Consider the following 24,625-nt stretch of genomic DNA (forward strand, 5'->3'; position numbering starts at 1 on the left):
TTCAAATTTTGGATGTTTTCAAAGTCAATGTTTTTCTTCAATAGTGGCTTTCTGACACCAAATATTTACAAAATATTTATATAGAGTGTAAACTATGTGTATATTCTCACCATTTCATTACATAAACAATGTATACAACAGCAAATAGTCTGTACAATAAACAATTTTCACCAACGTGTTGAATATTTTCGACTGATTTTTCCAATCTTCCGGTGGATGTCACGTCCTAGATCCTGACCTTCAGTGAGGCTCCAACAGGAAATATGTCGTTGAACGTCTAACCTACTAGTGGGCGCCAAATGTAATAGGGTTCTTGGACAGAATAAAAGGATTCGTCAAGTTTAAGATGCTTTATTCATACGACATAAATAAATCAACCCTGAAAGTACACAAATAACAAAACGTAAATACATAGACAGTACAGTGTACAAAGGGATATAACTCTAAATCATAAAACGGAAAGTACATGTATAAAATACGATAAACTAGCTCTTTTCTGTAAGAATACAACCAATACTATTTAAGTGTATATATTATAATTATATGAATTCAATCAAACTCAATTATAAACCAAGTTAGGATTAATTACTACATATGTCCAATTATATTACGCTACTCATTCATAGATTTATGAATGAACTACAATTTCTTACTATAATGTTTACATGTAATAATTGACATACAGGTAACTACTATTCACAAGACACAAACAATACATATACTGAACTAAAATTAAATAGACAAACACAGACAATACAGTAAACTAAAAATACATGTAACACTGATCTTACCATGTATATGGTACAAAGGTCTATCTCCTGTTTGGAAACATCACCAGATTAATATAATATGAAGATATTCTGGTCCTGTTAAAATACAAATATAACCTACATAAGTCTAATGAACTAACTATATCAGCTAGCATTTATATAAACAATAAGTTTAATGTTCAGCAAACATTACTTTGGACCTTTTATAATAATAAAATAACTGTACCAATACATGTATCATTAATATATCTATGATATATATATCCCTAACAATGATGAACGAGTATTTAGGCTTTTTGGGGTGGTCCCAACTTTAAACTATAGGTAGTATTGGTATTTAACATTAGCCCCAGAATCGTATTGACTCTTCTAACACGTCTATTAAATATATTGTAAGCTTACTTTTTTAATTGTTTATATTCCGGGCAAACTAGAAAAATAATTACTACATGTACTTAATCACGAGGAAACGTATTTATTACCATTCAAACAAAGTAAGATAATGCAGGCGAGGAACTTTCACACCATGACTCATGGTGGTGCTCCTTGTGAAAGGAGGCTTGTACGTAGTATAAATGCATACTTCGCCCCATGGCAAAACACCTAATTTCATAGTATATAACATTCACTAGCGTGTAAACTATCAATTGATCTATTGATCGTTAATTAAAACTTATTATCGATCAATTCATTTTTAATTTATGCAGATCACTTGTTTCACATGTGGTATGTTGAAAGAAGTTTTTAAAACAATACATACATTAACCAAGTTTTGTGTTTTGTAAAATCTACTCACTTACAATATAATAGCTTTAATACAGTCATTTACCTGATATTGTGTCTACAAATGGAGAAAACACGATAAGGACACTTGATCTTTCATAGTAAGTAATTGATTAATTAAGTAAGCAAGTAATAAAATAAGAAATTATTTATTATAGTGACATGTGTATTATAACATATATTTATACAAGTACATGTACATGTACATCAATTTGATATTTACATCCGGCCCATTGTGTCACGGAATAGAAGTTCCATCATAATATTAGTTCCAAAAGGAAAAGATATTCTTGAATATTATTTCCACAGGAATAAAAATAACATTATATGTTCCTAACGGAATAAATGGTTTAGAACATTTGTTCCAACAGGAATAGATATTATGACAATGTTTATAACAGTTACCATTGGAACTTCTGTTAGGTGGAACAAATATACGCAATATCTCATATTCGAAATACGTAAAAAATCGAAAAGAGAAATACAGAATTAGACGAAAAGTTTTTTTTCTTTCTATGAATGAATGCTGAATTTACAAATATTGCAGTTTAGAACTTGGTAATGTTTCAGTAAATGAATAAGTCTTTCGCTATCGTAATAGGCCATAGGCATAAATATTTGTGTCTAGGTTTCTCATCTAGCATCAACTGTTTTTCATCTTCGACTTCAGGTTTTTCACACAATACATATATTCGGTCTTGTCAATCAATTTGAAACAAACAAAAAATAATTGCGTTACTATATTGTTATTATATATCCCCTTCTCTGTATTTGTAAGTACATATCTCCTACTATGTGACACTGTAAGTATCTATCCCCTACCCTGTGGTAGTGTAAGTATGTATCTTCCCCCTTCTCTATGGTAATTGAAGTATGAGTCCCTTTCCGTGTGATATTGCTAATACTATAAGTATCTATACCCTTCCTTGTGGTAGTGTAAGTATGTGTCGCGTTCCTTTTAATTATATATGTATCTATCCCCTTCCCTGTGGTACTGTAAGTATGTGTCGCGTTCCCTTTGATACTATATGTATCTATACCCTTCCCTGTGGTACTGTAAGTATGTGTCGCGTTCCCTTTGATACTATATGTATCTATCCCTTCCCTGTGACACTGTAAGTATGTGTGTCCTTTTTCCTGTGATACTTTATGTATCCATCCCTTTCCTGTGGTACTGTAAGTATGTGTCACGTTCTTTTGATACTATAAGTATCTACCCCCTTCCCTGTGGTACTGTAAGTATGTGTCGTGTTCCTTTTTATACTATATGTATCTATACCCTTCCCTGTGGTAGTGTAAGTATGTATCGCGTTCCTTTTACTACTATATGTATCTTCCCCCTTCCCTGTGGTACTGTAAGTATGTGTCGCGTTCCTTTTGATACTATATGTATCTATACCCTTCCATGTGGTACTGTAAGTATGTGTCGCGTTCTTTTGATACTATAAGTATCTACACCCTTCCCTGTGGTATTATAAGTATGTGTCGTGTTCCTTTTTATACTATATGTATCTATACCCTTCCCTGTGGTAGTGTAAGTATGTGTCGCGTTCCCTTTGCTACTATATGTATCTATTCCCTTCCCTGTGATAGTGTAAGTATGTGTGTCCTTTTTCCTGTGATACTTTATGTATCCATCCCCTTCCTGTGGTACTGTAAGTATGTGTCGCGTTCTTTTGATACTATAAGTATCTACCCCTTCCCTGTGGTACTGTTAGTATGTGTCGCGTTCCTTTTGATACTATATGTATCTATACCCTTCCCTGTGGTAGTGTAAGTATGTGTCGCGTTCCCTTTGATACTATATGTATCTATCCCCTTCCCTGTGGTACTGTAGGTATGTGTCGCGTTCCCTTTGATACTATAAGTATCTACCCCCTTCCCTGTGGTACTGTAAGTATGTATCGCCTTCCTTTTGATACTATATGTATCTGTACCCTTCCCTGTGATAGTGTAATTATGTGTCGCGTTCCTTTTGATACTATATGTATCTATCCCTTTCCCTGTGGTACTGTAAGTATGTGTCGCGTTCCCTTTGATACAAAAATGTATCTTTCCCCTTCCCTGTGGTACTGTAAGTATGTGTGTCCTTTTCCTGTGATATTTTATGTATCCATCCTCTTCCTATGGTACTGTAAGTATGTATCGCATTCGTTTGATACTATAAGTATCTACCCCCTTCCCTGTGGTACTGTAAGTATGTATCGCGTTCCTTTTGATACTAAATGTATCTATACCCTTCCTGTGGTAGTGCAAGTATGTGTCGCGTTCCTTTTGATACTATATGTATCTATCCCGTTCCCTGTGGTACTGTAAGTATATGTCGCATTCCCTTTGATCCTATATGTATCTATCCCCTTCCCTGTGGTGCTGTTAGTATGTATCGCGTTCCTTTTGATACTAAATGTATCTATACCCTTCCTGTGGTAGTGCAAGTATGTGTCGCGTTCCTTTTGATACAATGTGTATCTATACCCTTTCCTGTGGTAGTGTAAGTATGTATTGCGTTCCTTTTGATACAATATGTATCTTTACAATTTCCTGTGGTAGTGTTAGTATGTGTCGCGTTCCTTTTGATACTATATGTATCTATTCCCTTCCCTGTGGTACTGTAAGCATGTGACGTGTTCCCTTTGATACTATATGTATCTATTCCCTTCCCTGTGGTACTGTAAGTATGTGTCGCGTTTCCTTTGATACTATATGTATCTATCCCCTTTCCAGTGATACTGTAAGTATGTGTGTACTTTTTCCGGTGATACTTTATGTATCATTCCCTTCCTGTGGTACTGTAAGTATGCATCGCGTTCTTTTGATACTATTAGTATCTACCCCCTTCCTTGTGGTATTGTAAGTATGTATCGCGTTCCTGTGGTACTATATGTATCTATACCCTTCCCTGTTTTAGTGTATGTGTCGCGTTCCTTTTGATACTGTATGTATCTATCCCCTTCCCTGTGGTACTGTAAGTATGTGTCGCGTTCCTTTTGATACTATATGTATCTATTCCCTTCCTTGTGGTACAGTAAGTATGTGTGTCCTTTTTCCTGTGATACTTTATGTATCCATCCCCTTCCTGTGGTACTGTAAGTATGTGTCGCGTTCCTTTTGATACTATAAGTATCTACCCCCTTCCCTGTGGTACTGTAAGTATTTGTCGCGTTCCCTTTGATACTATATGTATCTATACCCTTCCCTGTGGTAGTGTAAGTATGTGTCGCGTTCCTTTTGATACTATATCTATCTATCCCCTTCCCTGTGGTACTGTAAGTATGTTTCGCGTTCCCTTTGATACTATATGTATCTATTCCCTTCCTTGTGGTACAGTAAGTATGTGTGTCCTTTTTCCTGTGATACTTTATGTATCCATCCCCTTCCTGTGGTACTGTAAGTATGTGTCGCGTTCCTTTTGATACTATATCTATCTATACCCTTCCCTGTGGTACTGTAAGTATGTTTCGCGTTTCCTTTGATACTATATGTATCTATTCCCTTCCCTGTGGTACAGTAAGTATGTGTGTCCTTTTTCCTTTTGATACTTTATGTATCCATCCCCTTCTCTGTGGTAATTGAAGTATGAGTCCCTTTCCGTGTGATATTGCTGATACTATCAGTATCTATTCCCTTCCCTATGGTAGTGTAAGTATGTGTCGCGTTTCCTTTGATACTATATGTATCTATCCCTTCCCTGTGATACTGTAAGTATGTGTGTTCTTTTTCCTGTGATACTTTATGTATCCATCCCCTTCCTGTGGTACTGTAAGTATGTGTCGCGTTCTTTTGATACTATAAGTATCTACCCCTTCCCTGTGGTACTGTTAGTATGTGTCGCGTTCCTTTTGATACTATATGTATCTATACCCTTCCCTGTGGTAGTGTAAGTACGTGTCGCGTTCCTTTTGATACTTTATGTATCTATCCTATTCCCTGTGGTACTGTAAGTATGTGTCGCGTTCCCTTTGATACTATATGTATCTATCCCCTTCCCTGTGGTACTGTAGGTATGTGTCGCGTTCCCTTTGATACTATAAGTATGTACCCCCTTCCCTGTGGTACTGTAAGTATGTATCGCCTTCCTTTTGATACTATATGTATCCATCCCCTTCCTGTGGTACTGTAATTATGTGTCGCGTTCCTTTTGATACTATATGTATCTGTCCCTTTCCCTGTGGTACTGTAAGTATGTGTCGCGTTCCCTTTGATACAAAAATGTATCTTTCCCCTTCCCTGTGGTACTGTAAGTATATGTGTCCTTTTCCTGTGATATTTTATGTATCCATCCTCTTCCTATGGTACTGTAAGTATGTATCGCATTCGTTTGATACTATAAGTATCTACCCCTTCCCTGTGGTACTGTAAGTATGTATCGCGTTCCTTTTGATACTAAATGTATCTATACCCTTCCTGTGGTAGTGCAAGTATGTGTCGCGTTCCTTTTGATACTATATGTATCTATTCCCTTCCCTGTGGTACTGTAAGCATGTGACGTGTTCCCTTTGATACTATATGTATCTATTCCCTTCCCTGTGGTACTGTAAGTATGTGTCGCGTTCCCTTTGATACTATATGTATCTATCCCCTTTCCAGTGATACTGTAAGTATGTGTGTACTTTTTCCGGTGATACTTTATGTATCATTCCCTTCCTGTGGTACTGTAAGTATGCATCGCGTTCTTTTGATACTATTAGTATCTACCCCCTTCCTTGTGGTATTGTAAGTATGTATCGCGTTCCTTTGGTACTATATGTATCTATACCCTTCCCTGTTTTAGTGTTAGTATGTGTCGCGTTCCTTTTGATACTATATGTATTTCCCCCTTCCCTGTGGTACTGTAAGCATGTGTCGCGTTCCTTTTGATACTGTATGTATCTATCCCCTTCCCTGTGGTACTGTAAGTATGTGTCGCGTTCCCTTTGATACTATATGTATCTATTCCCTTCCTTGTGGTACAGTAAGTATGTGTGTCCTTTTTCCTGTGATACTTTATGTATCCATCCCCTTCCTGTGGTACTGTAAGTATGTGTCGCGTTCCTTTTGATACTATAAGTATCTACCCCCTTCCCTGTGGTACTGTAAGTATTTGTCGCGTTCCCTTTGATACTATATGTATCTATACCCTTCCCTGTGGTAGTGTAAGTATGTGTCGCGTTCCTTTTGATACTATATCTATCTATCCCCTTCCCTGTGGTACTGTAAGTATGTTTCACGTTCCCTTTGATACTATATGTATCTATTCCCTTCCTTGTGGTACAGTAAGTATGTGTGTCCTTTTTCCTGTGATACTTTATGTATCCATCCCCTTCCTGTGGTACTGTAAGTATGTGTCGCGTTCCTTTTGATACTATATCTATCTATCCCCTTCCCTGTGGTACTGTAAGTATGTTTCGCGTTCCCTTTGATACTATATGTATCTATTCCCTTCCCTGTGGTACAGTAAGTATGTGTGTCCTTTTTCCTTTTGATACTTTATGTATCCATCCCCTTCTCTGTGGTAATTGAAGTATGAGTCCCTTTCCGTGTGATATTGCTGATACTATCAGTATCTATTCCCTTCCCTATGGTAGTGTAAGTTAAGTATGTGTCGCGTTTCCTTTGATACTATATGTATCTATCCCTTCCCTGTGATACTGTAAGTATGTGTGTTCTTTTTCCTGTGATACTTTATGTATCCATCCCCTTCCTGTGGTACTGTAAGTATGTGTCGCGTTCTTTTGATACTATAAGTATCTACCCCTTCCCTGTGGTACTGTTAGTATGTGTCGCGTTCCTTTTGATACTATATGTATCTATACCCTTCCCTGTGGTAGTGTAAGTATGTGTCGCGTTCCTTTTGATACTTTATGTATCTATCCTATTCCCTGTGGTACTGTAAGTATGTGTCGCGTTCCCTTTGATACTATATGTATCTATCCCCTTCCCTGTGGTACTGTAGGTATGTGTCGCGTTCCCTTTGATACTATAAGTATCTACCCCCTTCCCTGTGGTACTGTAAGTATGTATCGCCTTCCTTTTGATACTATATGTATCTGTACCCTTCCCTGTGATAGTGTAATTATGTGTCGCGTTCCTTTTGATACTATATATATCTATCCCTTTCCCTGTGGTACTGTAAGTATGTATCGCGTTCCCTTTGATACAAAAATGTATCTTTCCCCTTCCCTGTGGTACTGTAAGTATGTGTGTCCTTTTCCTGTGATATTTTATGTATCCATCCTCTTCCTATGGTACTGTAAGTATGTATCGCATTCGTTTGATACTATAAGTATCTACCCCCTTCCCTGTGGTACTGTAAGTATGTATCGCATTCCTTTTGATACTAAATGTATCTATTCCCTTCCCTGTGGTACTGTAAGCATGTGACGTGTTCCCTTTGATACTATATGTATCTATTCCCTTCCCTGTGGTACTGTAAGTATGTGTCGCGTTCCCTTTGATACTATATGTATCTATCCCCTTTCCAGTGATACTGTAAGTATGTGTGTACTTTTTCCGGTGATACTTTATGTATCATTCCCTTCCTGTGGTACTGTAAGTATGCATCGCGTTCTTTTGATACTATTAGTATCTACCCCCTTCCTTGTGGTATTGTAAGTATGTATCGCGTTCCTTTGGTACTATATGTATCTATACCCTTCCCTGTTTTAGTGTTAGTATGTGTCGCGTTCCTTTTGATACTATATGTATTTCCCCCTTCCCTGTGGTACTGTAAGCATGTGTCGCGTTCTTTTTGATACTGTATGTATCTATCCCCTTCCCTGTGGTACTGTAAGTATGTGTCGCGTTCCCTTTGATACTATATGTATCTATTCCCTTCCTTGTGGTACAGTAAGTATGTGTGTCCTTTTTCCTGTGATACTTTATGTATCCATCCCCTTCCTGTGGTACTGTAAGTATGTGTCGCGTTCCTTTTGATACTATAAGTATCTACCCCCTTCCCTGTGGTACTGTAAGTATTTGTCGCGTTCCCTTTGATACTATATGTATCTATACCCTTCCCTGTGGTAGTGTAAGTATGTGTCGCGTTCCTTTTGATACTATATCTATCTATCCCCTTCCCTGTGGTACTGTAAGTATGTTTCGCGTTCCCTTTAATACTATATGTATCTATTCCCTTCCTTGTGGTACAGTAAGTATGTGTGTCCTTTTTCCTGTGATACTTTATGTATCCATCCCCTTCCTGTGGTACTGTAAGTATGTGTCGCGTTCCTTTTGATACTATATCTATCTATCCCCTTCCCTGTGGTACTGTAAGTATGTTTCGCGTTCCCTTTGATACTATATGTATCTATTCCCTTCCCTGTGGTACAGTAAGTATGTGTGTCCTTTTTCCTTTTGATACTTTATGTATCCATCCCCTTCTCTGTGGTAATTGAAGTATGAGTCCCTTTCCGTGTGATATTGCTGATACTATCAGTATCTATTCCCTTCCCTATGGTAGTGTAAGTATGTGTCGCGTTTCCTTTGATACTATATGTATCTATCCCTTCCCTGTGATACTGTAAGTATGTGTGTTCTTTTTCCTGTGATACTTTATGTATCCATCCCCTTCCTGTGGTACTGTAAGTATGTGTCGCGTTCTTTTGATACTATAAGTATCTACCCCTTCCCTGTGGTACTGTTAGTATGTGTCGCGTTCATTTTGATACTATATGTATCTATACCCTTCCCTGTGGTAGTGTAAGTATGTGTCGCGTTCCTTTTGATACTTTATGTATCTATCCTATTCCCTGTGGTACTGTAAGTATGTGTCGCGTTCCCTTTGATACTATATGTATCTATCCCCTTCCCTGTGGTACTGTAGGTATGTGTCGCGTTCCCTTTGATACTATAAGTATCTACCCCCTTCCCTGTGGTACTGTAAGTATGTATCGCCTTCCTTTTGATACTATATGTATCTGTACCCTTCCCTGTGATAGTGTAATTATGTGTCGCGTTCCTTTTGATACTATATGTATCTATCCCTTTCCCTGTGGTACTGTAAGTATGTATCGCGTTCCCTTTGATACAAAAATGTATCTTTCCCCTTCCCTGTGGTACTGTAAGTATGTGTGTCCTTTTTATGTGATATTTTATGTATCCATCCTCTTCCTATGGTACTGTAAGTATGTATCGCATTCGTTTGATACTATAAGTATCTACCCCCTTCCCTGTGGTACTGTAAGTATGTATCGCATTCCTTTTGATACTAAATGTATCTATACCCTTCCTGTGGTAGTGCAAGTATGTGTCGCGTTCCTTTTGATACAATGTGTATCTATACCCTTTCCTGTGGTAGTGTAAGTATGTATTGCGTTCCTTTTGATACAATATGTATCTTTACAATTTCCTGTGGTAGTGTAAGTATGTGTCGCGTTCCTTTTGATACTATATGTATCTATTCCCTTCCCTGTGGTACTGTAAGCATGTGACGTGTTCCCTTTGATACTATATGTATCTATTCCCTTCCCTGTGGTACTGTAAGTATGTGTCGCGTTCCCTTTGATACTATATGTATCTATCCCCTTTCCAGTGATACTGTAAGTATGTGTGTACTTTTTCCGGTGATACTTTATGTATCATTCCCTTCCTGTGGTACTGTAAGTATGTTTCGCGTTCCCTTTGATACAATAAGCATCTATACCCTTTCCTGTGGTAGTGTAAGTATGTGTTGCGTTCCTTTTGATACTATATGTATCTATCCCCTTCCCTGTGGAACTGTAAGTATGTGTCGCGTTCCCTTTGATACTATATGTATCTATCCCCTTTCCAGTGATACTGTAAGTATGTGTGTACTTTTTCCGGTGATACTATATGTATCTTTACCCTTCCCTGTGGTACTATAAGTATGTTTCGCGTTCCCTTTGATACAATAAGCATCTATACCCTGTCCTGTGGTAGTGTAAGTATGTGTTGCGTTCCTTTTGATACTATATGTATCTATCCCCTTCCCTGTGGTACTGTAACTATGTGTCGCGTTCCTTTTGATACTATATGTATCTTCCCCCTTCCCTGTGGTACTGTATGTGTCGCGTTCCCTTTGATACTATATGTATCTATCCCCTTCCCTGAGGTGCTCTAAGTTTGTGTCGCGTTCCCTTTGATACTATATGTATCTATCCCCTTCCCTGTGTTACTGTAAGTATGTGTCGCGTTCCTTTTGATACTATATGTATCTATCCCCTTCCCTGTGGAACTGTAAGTATGTGTCGCGTTCCTTTTGATACTATATGTATCTTCCCCCTTCCCTGTGGTACTGTAAGTATGTGTCGCGTTCCTTTTGATACTATATGTATCTATCCCCTTCCCTATGGTACTGTAAGTATGTATCGCATTCGTTTGATACTATAAGTATCTACCCCTTCCCTGTGGTACTGTAAGTATGTATCGCGTTCCTTTTGATACTAAATGTATCTATACCCTTCCTGTGGTAGTGCAAGTATGTGTCGCGTTCCTTTTGATACTATATGTATCTATTCCCTTCCGTGTGGTACTGTAAGCATGTGACGTGTTCCCTTTGATACTATATGTATCTATTCCCTTCCCTGTGGTACTGTAAGTATGTGTCGCGTTCCCTTTGATACTATATGTATCTATCCCCTTTCCAGTGATACTGTAAGTATGTGTGTACTTTTTCCGGTGATACTTTATGTATCATTCCCTTCCTGTGGTACTGTAAGTATGCATCGCGTTCTTTTGATACTATTAGTATCTACCCCCTTCCTTGTGGTATTGTAAGTATGTATCGCGTTCCTTTGGTACTATATGTATCTATACCCTTCCCTGTTTTAGTGTTAGTATGTGTCGCGTTCCTTTTGATACTATATGTATTTTCCCCCTTCCCTGTGGTACTGTAAGCATGTGTCGCGTTCCTTTTGATACTGTATGTATCTATCCCCTTCCCTGTGGTACTGTAAGTATGTGTCGCGTTCCCTTTGATACTATATGTATCTATTCCCTTCCTTGTGGTACAGTAAGTATGTGTGTCCTTTTTCCTGTGATACTTTATGTATCCATCCCCTTCCTGTGGTACTGTAAGTATGTGTCGCGTTCCTTTTGATACTATAAGTATCTACCCCCTTCCCTGTGGTACTGTAAGTATTTGTCGCGTTCCCTTTGATACTATATGTATCTATACCCTTCCCTGTGGTAGTGTAAGTATGTGTCGCGTTCCTTTTGATACTATATCTATCTATCCCTTCCCTGTGGTACTGTAAGTATGTTTCGCGTTCCCTTTGATACTATATGTATCTATTCCCTTCCTTGTGGTACAGTAAGTATGTGTGTCCTTTTTCCTGTGATACTTTATGCATCCATCCCCTTCCTGTGGTACTGTAAGTATGTGTCGCGTTCCTTTTGATACTATATCTATCTATCCCCTTCCCTGTGGTACTGTAAGTATGTTTCGCGTTCCCTTTGATACTATATGTATCTATTCCCTTCCCTGTGGTACTGTAAGCATGTGACGTGTTCCCTTTGATACTATATGTATCTATCCCCTTTCCAGTGATACTGTAAGTATGTGTGTCCTTTTTCCTGTGATACTTTATGCATCCATCCCCTTCCTGTGGTACTGTAAGTATGTGTCGCGTTCCTTTTGATACTATATCTATCTATCCCCTTCCCTGTGGTACTGTAAGTATGTGTCGCGTTCCCTTTGATACTATATGTATCTATCCCCTTTCCAGTGATACTGTAAGTATGTGTGTACTTTTTCCGGTGATACTTTATGTATCATTCCCTTCCTGTGGTACTGTAAGTATGTTTCGCGTTCCCTTTGATACAATAAGCATCTATACCCTTTCCTGTGGTAGTGTAAGTATGTGTTGCGTTCCTTTTGATACTATATGTATCTATCCCCTTCCCTGTGGAACTGTAAGTATGTGTCGCGTTCCCTTTGATACTATATGTATCTATCCCCTTTCCAGTGATACTGTAAGTATGTGTGTACTTTTTCCGGTGATACTATATGTATCTTTACCCTTCCCTGTGGTACTATAAGTATGTTTCGCGCCCCCTTTGATACAATAAGCATCTATACCCTGTCCTGTGGTAGTGTAAGTATGTGTTGCGTTCCTTTTGATACTATATGTATCTATCCCCTTCCCTGTGGTACTGTAACTATGTGTCGCGTTCCTTTTTATACTATATGTATCTATCCCCTTCCCTGTGGTACTGTATGTGTCGCGTTCCCTTTGATACTATATGTATCTATCCCCTTCCCTGAGGTGCTCTAAGTATGTGTCGCGTTCCCTTTGATACTATATGTATCTATCCCCTTCCCTGTGTTACTGTAAGTATGTGTCGCGTTCCTTTTGATACTATATGTATCTATCCCCTTCCCTGTGGAACTGTAAGTATGTGTCGCGTTCCTTTTGATACTATATGTATCTTCCCCCTTCCCTGTGGTACTGTAAGTATGTGTCGCGTTCCTTTTGATACTATATGTATCTATCCCCTTCCCTGTGGAACTGTAAGTATGTGTCGCGTTCCTTTTGATACTATATGTATCTTCCCCCTTCCCTGTGGTACTGTAAGTATGTGTTGCGTTCTTTTTGATACTATATGTATCTTCCCCCTTCCCTGTGGTACTGTAAGTATGTGTTGCGTTCCTTTTGATACTATATGTATCTTCCCCCTTCCCTGTGGTACTGTAAGTATGTGTCGCGTTACTTTTGATACTATATGTATCTATCCCCTTCCCTGTGGTAGTGTAAATATGTGTCGCGTTATTTTTGATACTATATGTATCTATCCCCTTCCCTGTGGTACTGTAAGTATGTGTTGCGTTCCTTTTGATACTATATGTATCTTCCCCCTTCCCTGTGGTACTGTAAGTATGTGTCGCGTTACTTTTAATACTATATGTATCTATCCCCTTCCCTGTGGTACTGTAAGTATGTGTCGCGTTACTTTTGATACTATATGTATCTACCCCCTTCCCTGTGGTACTGTCAGTATATGTTGCCTTCCCTTTGATAGTATATGTATCTATCCCCTTCCTTGTGGTACTGTAAGTATGTGTCACGTTCCTTTTGATACTATATATATCTATTCCCTTCCCTGTGGTACTGTAAGCATGTGACGTGTTCCCTTTGATACTATATGTATCTATACCCTTCCCTGTGGTACTGTAAGTATGTGTCGCGTTCCTCTTGTTACTATAGGTATCTATCCCCTTCCCTGTGGAACTGTTAGTATGTTTCGCGTTCCCTTTGATACTATATGTATCTATCCCCTTTCCAGTGATACTGTAAGTATGTGTGTACTTTTTCCGGTGATACTTTAAGTATCATTCCCTTCCTGTGGTACTGTAAGTATGCATCGCGTTTTTTTGATACTATTAGTATCTACCCCCTTCCCTGTGGTATTGTAAGTATGTATCGCGTTCCTTTTGATACTATATGTATCTATACCCTTCCCTGTTGTAGTGTTAGTATGTGTCGCGTACCTTTTGATACTATATGTATCTATATCCTTTCCTGTGGTACTGTAGGTATGTATCGCGTTCCCTTTGATACTATAAGTATCTACCCCCTTCCCTGTGGTACTATAAGTATGTATCGCGTTCCTGTTGATACTATATGTATCTGTACCCTTCCCTGTGATAGTGTAAGTATGTGTCGCGTTCGTTTTGATGCTATATGTATATATCCCCTTCCCTGTGGTACTGTAAGTATGTGTCGCGTTCCCTTTGATTATATATGTATCTTTCAACTTCCCTGTGGTACTGCAAGTATGTGTGTCCTTTTTCCTGTGATACATTATGTATCTATCCCTTTCCTGTGGTAGTGTAAGTATGTATCGCATTCGTTTGATACTATAAGTATCTTTCCCCTTCCCTGTAGTACTGTAAGTATGTGTCGCGTTCCCTTTGATACTTTATGTATAATATCCCCTTCCATGTGGTATTGTAAGTATGTGTCGCGTTCCCCTTGATATTATATGTATCTCCCCCCTTCCCTGTGGTACTGTAGGTATGTGTCGCGTTCCTTTTGATACTATATGTATCTTCCCCCTTCCCTGTTGTACTGTAAGTATGTATCGCATTCGTTTGATACTATAAGTATCTTTCCCCTTCCCTGTAGTACTGTAAGTATGTGTCGCGTTCCCTTTGATACTTTATGTATAATATCCCCTTCCATGTGGTACTGTAAGTATGTGTCGCGTTCCCCTTGATATTATATGTATCTCCCCCCTTCCCTGTGGTAGTGTAAGTATGTGTTGTGTTCCTTTTGATACTATATGTATCTATCCCCTTCCCTGTGGAACTGTAAGTATGTGTCGCGTTCCCTTTGATACTATATGTATCTATCCCCTTTCCAGTGATACTGTAAGTATGTGTGTACTTTTTCCGGTGATACTATATGTATCTTTACCCTTCCCTGTGATACTATAAGTATGTTTCGCGTTCCCTTTGATACAATAAGCATCTATACCCTTTCCTGTGGTAGTGTAAGTATGTGTTGCGTTCCTTTTGATACTATATGTATCTATCCCCTTCCCTGTGGTACTGTAACTATGTGTCGAGTTCCTTTTGATACTATATGTATCTATCCCCTTCCCTGTGGTACTGTATGTGTCGCGTTCCCTTTGATACTATATGTATCTATCCCCTTCCCTGAGGTGCTCTAAGTATGTTTCGCGTTCCCTTTGATACTATATGTATCTATCCCCTTCCCTGTGTTACTGTAAGTATGTGTCGCGTTCCTTTTGATACTATATGTATCTATCCCCTTCCCTGTGGAACTGTAAGTATGTGTCGCGTTCCTTTTGATACTATATGTATCTTCCCCCTTCCCTGTGGTACTGTAAGTATGTGTCGCGTTCCTTTTGATACTATATGTATCTATCCCCTTCCCTGTGGAACTGTAAGTATGTGTCGCGTTCCTTTTGATACTATATGTATCTTCCCCCTTCCCTGTGGTACTGTAAGTATGTGTTGCGTTCTTTTTGATACTATATGTATCTTCCCCCTTCCCTGTGGTACTGTAAGTATGTGTTGCGTTCCTTTTGATACTATATGTATCTTCCCCCTTCCCTGTGGTACTGTAAGTATGTGTCGCGTTACTTTTGATACTATATGTATCTATCCCCTTCCCTGTGGTAGTGTAAGTATGTGTCGCGTTATTTTTGATACTACATGTATCTATCCCCTTCCCTGTGGTACTGTAAGTATGTGTTGCGTTCCTTTTGATACTATATGTATCTTCCCTCTTCCCTGTGGTACTGTAAGTATGTGTCGCGTTACTTTTAATACTATATGTATCTATCCCCTTCCCTGTGGTACTGTAAGTATGTGTCGCGTTCCTTTTGATACTATATGTATCTATCCCCTTCCCTGTGGAACTATAAGTATGTGTCGCGTTACTTTTGATACTATATGTATCTACCCCCTTCCCTGTGGTACTGTCAGTATATGTTGCCTTCCCTTTGATAGTATATGTATCTATCCCCTTCCTTGTGGTACTGTAAGTATGTGTCACGTTCCTTTTGATACTATATGTATCTATTCCCTTCCCTGTGGTACTGTAAGCATGTGACATGTTCCCTTTGATACTATATGTATCTATACCCTTCCCTGTGGTACTGTAAGTATGTGTCGCGTTCCTCTTGTTACTATAGGTATCTATCCCCTTCCCTGTGGAACTGTAAGTATGTTTCGCGTTCCCTTTGATACTATATGTATCTATCCCCTTTCCAGTGATACTGTAAGTATGTGTGTACTTTTTCCGGTGATACTTTAAGTATCATTCCCTTCCTGTGGTACTGTAAGTATGCATCGCGTTCTTTTGATACTATTAGTATCTACCCCCTTCCCTGTGGTATTGTAAGTATGTATCGCGTTCCTTTTGATACTATATGTATCTATACCCTTCCCTGTTTTAGTGTTAGTATGTGTCGCGTTCCTTTTGATACTATATTTATCTATCCCCTTCCCTGTGGTTCTATGAGAAAGTGTCGCGTTCCCTTTAATACTATATGTATCTATCCCCTTCCCTCTGGTACTGTTAGCATGTGTCGCGTTCCTTTTGATACTATATGTATCTATATCCTTTCCTGTGGTACTGTAGGTATGTTTCGCGTTCCCTTTGATACTATAAGTATCTACCCCCTTCCCTGTGGTACTATAAGTATGTTTCGCGTTCCTGTTGATACTATATGTATCTGTACCCTTCCCTGTGATAGTGTAAGTATGTGTCGCGTTCGTTTTGATACTATATGTATATATCCCCTTCCCTGTGGTACTGTAAGTATGTGTCGCGTTCCCTTTGATTATATATGTATCTTTCAACTTCCCTGTGGTACTGCAAGTATGTGTGTCCTTTTTCCTGTGATACATTATATATCCATCCCTTTCCTGTGGTAGTGTAAGTATGTATCGCATTCGTTTGATACTATAAGTATCTTTCCCCTTCCCTGTAGTACTGTAAGTATGTGTCGCGTTCCCTTTGATACTTTATGTATAATATCCCCTTCCATGTGGTACTGTAAGTATGTGTCGCGTTCCCCTTGATATTATATGTATCTCCCCCCTTCCCTGTGGTACTGTAGGTATGTGTCGCGTTCCTTTTGATACTATATGTATCTTCCCCCTTCCCTGTTGTACTGTAAGTATGTGTCGCGTTACTTTTGATACTATATGTATCTATACCCTTCTTTGTGGTACTGTATTTATGTGTCGCGTTCCTTTTGATACTATATGTATCTATCCCCTTCCCTGTGGTACTGTAAGTATGTGTCGTGTTCCTTTTGATACTATATGTATATATTGCCTTCCCTGTGGTACTGTAAGTATGTGTCGCGTTCGTTTTGATACTATATGTATCTATCCCGTTTCCTATGTTACTGTAAGTATGTGTCGCCCTCCTTTCGATACTATATGTGTCTATCCCCTTCCCTGTGGAACTGTAAGTATGTGTCGCGTTCCTTTTGATACTATATGTATCTCCCCCCTTCCCTGTGGTACTGTGAGTATGTGTCGCGTTCGTTTTGATACTATATGTATCTATCCCGTTCCCTATGTTACTGTAAGTATGTGTCGCGTTCCTTTTGATACTATATGTATCTGTCCCCTTCCCTGTGGAACTGTAAGTATGTGTCGCGTTCCTTTTGATACTATATGTATCCTCCCCCTTCCCTGTGGTACTGTCAGTATGTGTCGCGTTCCCTTTGATACTATATGCATCTATCCCCTTCCCTGTGGAACTGTTAGTATGTTTCGCGTTCCCTTTGATACTATATGTATCTATCCCCTTTCCAGTGATACTGTAAGTATGTGTGTACTTTTTCCGGTGATACTTTAAGTATCATTCCCTTCCTGTGGTACTGTAAGTATGCATCGCGTTTTTTTGATACTATTAGTATCTACCCCCTTCCCTGTGGTATTGTAAGTATGTATCGCGTTCCTTTTGATACTATATGTATCTATACCCTTCCCTGTTGTAGTGTTAGTATGTGTCGCGTACCTTTTGATACTATATGTATCTATATCCTTTCCTGTGGTACTGTAGGTATGTATCGCGTTCCCTTTGATACTATAAGTATCTACCCCCTTCCCTGTGGTACTATAAGTATGTATCGCGTTCCTGTTGATACTATATGTATCTGTACCCTTCCCTGTGATAGTGTAAGTATGTGTCGCGTTCGTTTTGATACTATATGTATATATCCCCTTCCCTGTGGTACTGTAAGTATGTGTCGCGTTCCCTTTGATTATATATGTATCTTTCAACTTCCCTGTGGTACTGCAAGTATGTGTGTCCTTTTTCCTGTGATACATTATGTATCCATCCCTTTCCTGTGGTAGTGTAAGTATGTATCGCATTCGTTTGATACTATAAGTATCTTTCCCCTTCCCTGTAGTACTGTAAGTATGTGTCGCGTTCCCTTTGATACTTTATGTATAATATCCCCTTCCATGTGGTATTGTAAGTATGTGTCGCGTTCCCCTTGATATTATATGTATCTCCCCCCTTCCCTGTGGTACTGTAGGTATGTGTCGCGTTCCTTTTGATACTATATGTATCTTCCCCCTTCCCTGTTGTACTGTAAGTATGTATCGCATTCGTTTGATACTATAAGTATCTTTCCCCTTCCCTGTAGTACTGTAAGTATGTGTCGCGTTCCCTTTGATACTTTATGTATAATATCCCCTTCCATGTGGTACTGTAAGTATGTGTCGCGTTCCCCTTGATATTATATGTATCTCCCCCCTTCCCTGTGGTAGTGTAAGTATGTGTTGTGTTCCTTTTGATACTATATGTATCTATCCCCTTCCCTGTGGAACTGTAAGTATGTGTCGCGTTCCCTTTGATACTATATGTATCTATCCCCTTTCCAGTGATACTGTAAGTATGTGTGTACTTTTTCCGGTGATACTATATGTATCTTTACCCTTCCCTGTGGTACTATAAGTATGTTTCGCGTTCCCTTTGATACAATAAGCATCTATACCCTTTCCTGTGGTAGTGTAAGTATGTGTTGCGTTCCTTTTGATACTATATGTATCTATCCCCTTCCCTGTGGTACTGTAACTATGTGTCGAGTTCCTTTTGATACTATATGTATCTATCCCCTTCCCTGTGGTACTGTATGTGTCGCGTTCCCTTTGATACTATATGTATCTATCCCCTTCCCTGAGGTGCTCTAAGTATGTTTCGCGTTCCCTTTGATACTATATGTATCTATCCCCTTCCCTGTGTTACTGTAAGTATGTGTCGCGTTCCTTTTGATACTATATGTATCTATCCCCTTCCCTGTGGAACTGTAAGTATGTGTCGCGTTCCTTTTGATACTATATGTATCTTCCCCCTTCCCTGTGGTACTGTAAGTATGTGTCGCGTTCCTTTTGATACTATATGTATCTATCCCCTTCCCTGTGGAACTGTAAGTATGTGTCGCGTTCCTTTTGATACTATATGTATCTTCCCCCTTCCCTGTGGTACTGTAAGTATGTGTTGCGTTCTTTTTGATACTATATGTATCTTCCCCCTTCCCTGTGGTACTGTAAGTATGTGTTGCGTTCCTTTTGATACTATATGTATCTTCCCCCTTCCCTGTGGTACTGTAAGTATGTGTCGCGTTACTTTTGATACTATATGTATCTATCCCCTTCCCTGTGGTAGTGTAAGTATGTGTCGCGTTATTTTTGATACTACATGTATCTATCCCCTTCCCTGTGGTACTGTAAGTATGTGTTGCGTTCCTTTTGATACTATATGTATCTTCCCTCTTCCCTGTGGTACTGTAAGTATGTGTCGCGTTACTTTTAATACTATATGTATCTATCCCCTTCCCTGTGGTACTGTAAGTATGTGTCGCGTTCCTTTTGATACTATATGTATCTATCCCCTTCCCTGTGGAACTATAAGTATGTGTCGCGTTACTTTTGATACTATATGTATCTACCCCCTTCCCTGTGGTACTGTCAGTATATGTTGCCTTCCCTTTGATAGTATATGTATCTATCCCCTTCCTTGTGGTACTGTAAGTATGTGTCACGTTCCTTTTGATACTATATGTATCTATTCCCTTCCCTGTGGTACTGTAAGCATGTGACATGTTCCCTTTGATACTATATGTATCTATACCCTTCCCTGTGGTACTGTAAGTATGTGTCGCGTTCCTCTTGTTACTATAGGTATCTATCCCCTTCCCTCTGGAACTGTAAGTATGTTTCGCGTTCCCTTTGATACTATATGTATCTATCCCCTTTCCAGTGATACTGTAAGTATGTGTGTACTTTTTCCGGTGATACTTTAAGTATCATTGCCTTCCTGTGGTACTGTAAGTATGCATCGCGTTCTTTTGATACTATTAGTATCTACCCCCTTCCCTGTGGTATTGTAAGTATGTATCGCGTTCCTTTTGATACTATATGTATCTATACCCTTCCCTGTTTTAGTGTTAGTATGTGTCGCGTTCCTTTTGATACTATATTTATCTATCCCCTTCCCTGTGGTACTATGAGAAAGTGTCGCGTTCCCTTTAATACTATATGTATCTATCCCCTTCCCTCTGGTACTGTTAGCATGTGTCGCGTTCCTTTTGATACTATATGTATCTATATCCTTTCCTGTGGTACTGTAGGTATGTTTCGCGTTCCCTTTGATACTATAAGTATCTACCCCCTTCCCTGTGGTACTATAAGTATGTTTCGCGTTCCTGTTGATACTATATGTATCTGTACCCTTCCCTGTGATAGTGTAAGTATGTGTCGCGTTCGTTTTGATACTATATGTATATATCCCCTTCCCTGTGGTACTGTAAGTATGTGTCGCGTTCCCTTTGATTATATATGTATCTTTCAACTTCCCTGTGGTACTGCAAGTATGTGTGTCCTTTTTCCTGTGATACATTATATATCCATCCCTTTCCTGTGGTAGTGTAAGTATGTATCGCATTCGTTTGATACTATAAGTATCTTTCCCCTTCCCTGTAGTACTGTAAGTATGTGTCGCGTTCCCTTTGATACTTTATGTATAATATCCCCTTCCATGTGGTACTGTAAGTATGTGTCGCGTTCCCCTTGATATTATATGTATCTCCCCCCTTCCCTGTGGTACTGTAGGTATGTGTCGCGTTCCTTTTGATACTATATGTATCTTCCCCCTTCCTTGTTGTACTGTAAGTATGTGTCGCGTTACTTTTGATACTATATGTATCTATACCCTTCTTTGTGGTACTGTATTTATGTGTCGCGTTCCTTTTGATACTATATGTATCTATCCCCTTCCCTGTGGTACTGTAAGTATGTGTCGTGTTCCTTTTGATACTATATGTATATATTGCCTTCCCTGTGGTACTGTAAGTATGTGTCGCGTTCGTTTTGATACTATATGTATCTATCCCGTTTCCTATGTTACTGTAAGTATGTGTCGCCCTCCTTTCGATACTATATGTGTCTATCCCCTTCCCTGTGGAACTGTAAGTATGTGTCGCGTTCCTTTTGATACTATATGTATCTCCCCCCTTCCCTGTGGTACTGTGAGTATGTGTCGCGTTCGTTTTGATACTATATGTATCTATCCCGTTCCCTATGTTACTGTAAGTATGTGTCGCGTTCCTTTTGATACTATATGTATCTGTCCCCTTCCCTGTGGAACTGTAAGTATGTGTCGCGTTCCTTTTGATACTATATGTATCCTCCCCCTTCCCTGTGGTACTGTCAGTATGTGTCGCGTTCCCTTTGATACTATATGCATCTATCCCCTTCCCTATGGTACTGTAAGTATGTGTCGCGTTCCTTTTGATACTATATGTATATATTGCCTTCCCTGTGGTATTGTATGTATGTGTCGCGTTCCCTCTGATACTATATGTAATTAGCCCCTTCCATGTGGTAGTGTAAGTATGTGTCGCGTTACTTTTGATACTATATGTATCTACCACCTTCCCTGTGGTACTGTCAGTATGTGTCGCGTTCCCTTTGATACTATATGCATCTAACCCCTTCCCTGTGGTACTGTAAGTATGTGTCGCGTTCCCTTTGATACTATATGTATCTCCCCCCTTCCCTGTGGTACTGTAGTTATGTGTCGCGTTCTTTTTGATACTATATGTTACTTCCCCCTTCCATGTTGTACTGTAAGTATGTGTCGCTTTATTTTTGATACTATATGTATCTACCCCCTTCCCTGTGGTACTGTATTTATGTGTCGCGTTCCTTTTGATACTTAATGTATCTATCCTCTTCCCTGTGGTGCTGTAAGTATGTGTCGCGTTCCCTATGATACTATATGTATCTTTACCCTTCCCTGTGGTACTATAAGTATGTTTTGCGTTCCCTTTGATACAATAAGCATCTATCCCCTTCCCTGTGGTACTGTAAGTATGTGTCGTGTTCCTTTTGATACTATATGTATATATTGCCTTCCCTGTTGTACTGTAAGTATGTGTCGCGTTCCCTTTGATACAATATGTATCTATCCCCTTTCCTGTGGTACTGTAAGTATGTGTCGCGTTCCCTTTGATACTATATGTATCTTTACCCTTCCCTGTGGTACTTTCAGTATGTGTCGCGTTCCATTTGATACTATATGTATCTATCCCCTTCCCTGTGGTACTGTAAGTTGGTGTCGCGTTCCTTTTGATACTATATGTATCTATCCCCTTCCCTCTGATACTGCAAGTATGTGTCGCGTTCCTTTTGATACTATATGTATGTATCCCTTTCCCTCTGGTACTGTAAGTATTTGTCGCGTTCCCTTTGATACTATATGTATCTATCCCCTTCCCTGTGGTGCTGTTATTATGTGTCGCGTTCCCTTTGATACTATATATATCTTTACCCTTCCCGGTGGTACTGTAAGTATGTGTGGCGTTCCCTTTGATACAATATGTATCTATACCCTTTCTTGCTGTAGTGTAAGTATGTATTGCGTTCATTTTGATAAAATATGTATCTATACCCTTTCCTGTGGTATTGTAAGTATGTGTCGCCTTCCTTTTGATACTATATGTATCTATCCCCTTCCCTGTGGTACTCTAAGTATGGGTCGCGTTCCCTTTTGATACTATATGTATCTTCACCCTTCCGTATGGTACTGTAAGTATGTGTCGCGTTCCTTTTGATACTATATGCATTTATCCCCTTCCCTGTGGTTTTGTAACTATGTGTCGCATTTCTTTTGATACTATATGTATCTATTCCCTTCCCTGTGGTACTGTAAGTATGTGTCGCGTTCCCTTTGATACTATATGTATCTTTACCCTTCCCTGTGGTACTGTAAGTATGTGTCGCGTTCCTTTTGATACCATATGTATCTATCCCCTTCCCTGTGGTACTGTAAGTATGTGTTGCGTTCCTTTTGATACTTTATGTATATATTGCCTTCCCTGTGGTACTGTATGTATGTGTCGCGTTCCCTCTGATACTATATGTATCTAGCCCCTTCCATGTGGTAGTGTAAGTATGTTTCGCGTTACTTTTGATACTATATGTATCTACCACCTTCCCTGTGGTGCTGTCAGTATGTGTCGCGTTCCCTTTGATACTATATGCATCTAACCCCTTCCCTGTGGTACTGTAAGTATGTGTCGCGTTCCTTTTGATACTATAAGTAACTTCCCCCTTCCCTGTGGTACTGTAAGTATGTGTCGCGTTCCCTTTGATACTTTATGTATAATATCCCCTTCCCTGTGGTACTGTAAGTATGTGTCGCGTTCCCTTTGATACTATATGTATCTCCCCCTTCCCTGTGGTCCTGTAGTTATGTGTCGCGTTCTTTTTGATACTATATGTTACTTTCCCCTTCCATGTTGTACTGTAAGTATGTGTCGCTTTATTTTTGATACTATATGTATCTACCCCCTTCCCTGTGGTACTGTATTGATGTGTCGCGTTCCCTTTGATACTATATGTATCCATCCCCTTCCCTGTGGTACTGAAAGTATGTGTCGTGTTCCTTTTGATACTATATGTATATATTGCCTTCCCTGTGGTACTGTAAGTATGTGTCGCGTTCCCTTTGATACTATATGTATCTATCCCCTGTCCTGTGGTGCTGTAAGTATGTGTCGCGTTCCCTTTGATACTATATGTATCTTTACCCTTCCCTGTGGTACTTTGAGTATGTGTCGCGTTCCATTTGATACTATATGTATCTATCCCCTTCCCTGTGGTACTGTAAGTTGGTGTCGCGTTCCTTTTGATACTATATGTATGTATCCCTTTCCCTCTGGTACTGTAAGTATTTGTCGCGTTCCCTTTGATACTATATGTATCTATCCCCTTCCCTGTGGTGCTGTTATTATGTGTCACGTTCCCTTTGATACTATATATATCTTTACCCTTCCCTGTGGTACTGTAAGTATGTGTGGCGTTCCCTTTGATACAATATGTATCTATACCCTTTCTTGTGGTAGTGTAAGTATGTATTGCGTTCATTTTGATAAAATATGTATCTATACCCTTTCCTGTGGTATTGTAAGTATGTGTCGCCTTCCTTTTGATACTATATGTATCTATCTTCTTCCCTGTGGTACTCTAAGTATGGGTCGCGTTCCCTTTTGATACTATATGTATCTTCACCCTTCCGTATGGTACTGTAAGTATGTGTCGCGTTCCTTTTGATACTATATGCATTTATCCC

At 39.3% G+C, this 24,625-nt stretch overlaps 1 long non-coding RNA gene across 1 annotated transcript; it reads right to left on the reverse strand.

Annotated features, from left to right (window-relative positions):
- Positions 1-335: 335 nt before the first annotated feature.
- On the reverse strand, positions 336-1,024 carry LOC139495005 (uncharacterized). The gene is made up of 2 exons (XR_011657234.1): positions 792-1,024; positions 336-379 (listed from the first exon to the last, which is right to left on the reverse strand). It is a non-coding gene; the product is annotated as an uncharacterized lncRNA (long non-coding RNA).
- Between the last annotated feature and the right edge of the window lie 23,601 nt (positions 1,025-24,625).

This window comes from Mytilus edulis, chromosome 11, assembly GCF_963676685.1.
Source record: "Mytilus edulis chromosome 11, xbMytEdul2.2, whole genome shotgun sequence".
In the NCBI taxonomy this organism is placed as follows: domain Eukaryota; kingdom Metazoa; phylum Mollusca; class Bivalvia; order Mytilida; family Mytilidae; genus Mytilus; species Mytilus edulis.